The following is a 4,780-nucleotide window of genomic DNA, read 5'->3' as shown; positions in this document are numbered from 1 at the left end:
GCGCGTGCTGCCCAAGCTTCCCCGGCGGGCGCGCGCAGGCTGGGAGAGGCGCGTGCATAAGCGCGCACCCTGCGGGACTTGGGCAGAAGGAGCAGGCCGACTGGTGACTGATTGGAAGCTCAGAATGCAGCCCTAGCCTGCACTCCAGCTTGGGCACAGATCCCCCAGCTAAGCTGGAGGCTGCACTGGTTCGTGGACCGAGTGAATCCGAGAGCCTAGAGGCTGGGGCGGAGGTCAGGGCAACCTTTCTCAGACCACCCCAACATTAAGATTTCGGCTTTGTACAAAGCAGGGCCTGCCCCTGACTACATAAAGATTGTGTAGTGTGTTCCTGCGTTTGGACACTCAGAAGTCATGTCCTTGGTGATAAGCACACCTGTTTGTGCCAGGAACAGACTGTGATATCCAGAGAGACAGCTGGAAGATAGTAAAGAACCGGAGAGTTCAGAGACCCCAAAATCCTTGCTACTTCGCTGGAATTTGAAGGTTCCCTTTGAACTCTGTACTTTGAGATTTCCCCACATTTGGAAATGACAAAACTAAATCATAAGATGTAACAACATTCTTATATACAAGATGTTTAACAGAAAACAATAAAAAAAAATCAAATGATTAAATAAACTACCAGAGAGAATCTCTTGCCTCCCCTAGGGAACACAATCTCACTCCTGTGAAGCCACACTGCAGCAAGGAAACACAAAGGAAAGCAACGTGGTAGTTCCTCCAAAAGTGGGCTGTAGAGGCACCGTAGGAATTCAACCCTAGACTCTACCCAAGAGAAATGAAGGCACAAGGCCATGTGAAAACCAGTGTGGGATGTGAACGCCAGTTCATACTGGTGATGAGTGGAATCGCCTGACAAATGGATGGCGCCCTCGTTCATATACACCGGAAAACTGTTCATCAGTGCTGCTGGTACGCGCTTCCAAGTGGATGAACTTCCAAAGTAGGCAGAGTGGAAGAAGCTGAACACAGAAAGATCACATACCGAATGAGCCACATCTAAAATAAACAAACCCATGGAGAAAAAAGACCTGAGTGGTTGGTAGGGGACAGAAATAAGGAATAAGTAACTATTGATGGGTTGGGTGCTTGCTTTGATGTTGGAGTGGTGAAAGTGTTGGGGAATTGCATAATGGTGGTGGTTGCATGATTTAGCGAGAAAATATAAACTAATGAATGGCATAATTTTCAAGAATGACTTTTATGGCATGTGATTTATTACAGGATAGAAAATAATATACACTATACCTAGATTTCCTGTGGCTAATTCAAAGAGGGACTCATAGTATAGATTCTACCAGAGATTTAATCTTCTTTCCCAGGAAGAGTACAATAGGAAGCAACAGCATCATAGGCTAACTCCATGTGGACGTTGTTAAGAATACATTCTGTAAAGAGTAAAATAATAGAGTCAATACAGCTTGGCAAAGCCTTTCAAGATTGGTTGCAGCTGGTATAATTATTACCTGCAATGAATTAGACATGGTTGCAGGTCAGTAAGGTCATTGTACAAACAAGAAACATATGAGAAAGAAGACCTGGTGAAGAAAATGACCAATCATAAGAAATAGTGTCAAAGAAAGGGAGACTTCGCAGTGCTTCTCAATGAGTGCTGCTCAGTTGTCCCACCTGCAGAGCTGAAAAGAAACAGTGAATGCCCCTGCCTGGTCCAGGCTAGTCTCAATTATCTCGAATGAATTGAAGGCTCGGGAGGCTTTAAAGCCCTTCAGGTGGATCTAATACTAAGCGAGAGCTGAGGGCCAGTTTTCTTTCTGTGACGAAATTAAATTTGTCTTGACAAAAGAGATTCCTCCTTTACCTTGAGAGGTTGCAGACTGATTCCTACAACTCTCTGGAGGGACAGGGAAAGGCTTCTAATGACTTCAAGGTCATAGCTGAAAAATACCTTGGCCGTGTATAAGTGACTCTGTAAAGTCAAAAATTCTAACAGCCCCTCAAAGATAATTTGATGAGTTTATACAGACTAGAGGATATTTACGGATGAAAAGCATCAGCTTAAACCAGCTCATCATTCCAATTTTGAAGCTTTATTTTGGAATGTCTAATTAAGTCTAATTTCTTGAAAACTTAGATCATTCTACCCCAAATAAACTATTTAAATGCAGAGATAAATATATACTTATCTTAAGTAACATAACTAATAAGTAAATTAAAATATTTTGTAGACAGCCTTGCTAACAAATTGTGATCTGTGATTCGGGATTTAAAAAAATCATTCTAGTTTTACAGTGAGGACTGGGGAATTTCCTTGCATCCACAAGTTTCATTGCTAAGTCCCAAAAAGTCTTGCCGGAAAGAGGACAAATTGGTCCTGATGAAACAAGACAGGAACCACTGCAAAGGGACAGAAGGCAAACAGCCTCAGGGCCATTAACTTCTCTTCTGCCTTTCTCCTCGACGTTGTCAACAGTTTTGTTCCGTCAAAAGAAGGCCAGAATGTTTACAGACTAGGAGCCTCTTAAGACTGAACCAAGCTAAAATTAGTGTGGTCTGAGATAAGCAACACAGTAAAAAACAAAGATAAGAAGGAACTGTCACTGAAGACAAATCTAAGCCCTCTGACTTCATTTCTTCTTAGTTGATCTAAATAGCACTCATTTCCGAAGTTGAATACATGTTTTCAACATAAAAGCTTCCACTGGCTTGTTGGAGACCAGGCATCTGCCATGGGAATTATAACAGTTGGCTAGGTTAATACGAAAATCCTCAAAGAGTGTCTTTGCTAAGAATCTGCTTCCTTAAAAGAGTCGACGTGTATCCCATGGGAGTGGGATGCCAAACTTGGTAACTCTGTCTTCATATCGTTTTCTCACCTTTGCTGCCTCAACCTCTGCATCAGCCTCTGCTCAGTTCTGCATGTGACAGGATGACTAACTGAGAAATTTCTGGCTCAAAACTGTACTACAGAGTTAGCTCAGCCTATTGACTCTCGGGGCAGATACACTTTTTTTTTCTGCTCTTCCCTTGTGATTTCTCAGCAACTCAAGCGCTGAGAATCCTTGAGTTCTGTGTAAACCAAGAATATTTATGTGGCATGACGACACCACTAGTAGCTCAATTCATTCTTTTTTTTTCTTTTAAACACTGCCTGGCCCCATTAGTTCCAGCCTCTTATTGGCTAGCTCTTACATATTGATCTAACCCATTTCTATTAATCTTTGTAGCCCACGAGCTGGCTTACCAGAAAAGATCTTAACCTGCTTCTGTCTGGAGTGGGACAATCATGGTGACTCCCTCTCTCAACTTCTTTCTCCCAGCATCCTTTTCTGTTTTCTCCGCCTACCTAAGGGTTGTCCTGTGAAATGGGCCTAGGCAGTTTCTTTATTAATAAGAAATCACTCCCACATCATTTCCCCTTTCTGCGAGACATTCTGCAGGACACAGCAGAAAATGACTGAACTGTCTTTGGAATTTTCCTGCTTCATGGAAATGTCTGCTGGAAACTATGGGCCTGTAGGCCAAAGATGGATGCCCCAACGGTACACAGGAACTTTGGGTGACTGTCCAGGTTGCGAGATGTCTCTGTCATTTATTTCTTATTTGCTTAGGTAATATTATATCCTTCTGGAATCTTTGATGGAATTGAAGAATGAATAGTTATAGTTTTCCTTAGTTATGATAAAATATAAAGTAGATATAAATATTGTAACTGTAATTCTTACTTGATAACTGTTTTGTTATATGTAATTTTACTATGTTAAAGTTAAAGCCTTTCTTTTTTGTTTAGCTCAATTCTTTCTGAGTGAGCCTCCTGGCCCCTTAGCCCACCAAGTACAAATCTAGGATTTCAATGCCCAAGCAGGGAAATAGCTCTTGAAACTTTGCCCATGACTCATGAACAGTTACCAAATTCTAGTCCATTCCCCACCAAATATATGAAAGTTGTTGTTCTAGTTTGTCCGACAAGCAGCAATATGGCTCTCCTCTTGATCATTGTGGTCTCCCTCTGGTTCCAGGTGACGTTGGTCAGCTTGGACCAATGTCCTAATAAAGCTTTGCCTGTCTTGCTTGCAAACTATAGCCCAATGTCAGATCATGTCATCTGTTGTGAATTAGTAGCATTGGCACCCATTAGAAGAGTTGTGAAACCTCAAGATCACACTGCAATTCTGTGTTCAAATTGATAGGATTTAGCTACAGATAAGTACCTGGCAGGAGGTCCCTGATGAATTGAAGTTCTAACCCCAGTACCTCTGAATGGACTTCATTTCAAGTAAGTTTGCTACAAACACAATTATTAAGTCAATATGGGATCATAGTAGACTATTGGGAGCCCTTAAACTACAATGATTGGGTCCTTTAAAACAGTGATAAGTAAGTTAGTCTTTGTGAAGACTGAGTCGCACAGGGGAAAGGCCATCTGGCAGCAAAAGCAAACATCAGAGTAATGCAATGTCTAGACGAAGAGCATTAAGGATCAATGGTCCCCTGCAGAAGCTTTAAGGAGTGCAGGAAGGACTCATCCCAGAGTATGAGTAAGAGCAGGCTCTTCTGACCCTTTGATCTCATGCTTCTAGCCTTCACGCCTGGGAGAGAAAGTATTTCTCTTGCTTTAAGGCACCCAGTTTGGGGGTTGGAGAGAAGGCTCAGTGGTTAAGAGTGCCTACTGCTCTGGCAGAGGAAGGGAGTTCGATTCCCAGTACCTACATTGGGTAGTTCACAACTTGTTGTAACTCTAACTCCATGGTATTCAATGCCCTCTTCTGGGCACCTACATTCACATATTCATACAGGCATGCACATAATTAAACATAAA

Source organism: Microtus ochrogaster, chromosome 10, assembly GCF_000317375.1.
Source record: "Microtus ochrogaster isolate Prairie Vole_2 chromosome 10, MicOch1.0, whole genome shotgun sequence".
In the NCBI taxonomy this organism is placed as follows: domain Eukaryota; kingdom Metazoa; phylum Chordata; class Mammalia; order Rodentia; family Cricetidae; genus Microtus; species Microtus ochrogaster.
The sequence above is the reverse complement of the archived record's forward strand: the minus strand, read 5'-3'. Positions refer to the sequence as shown.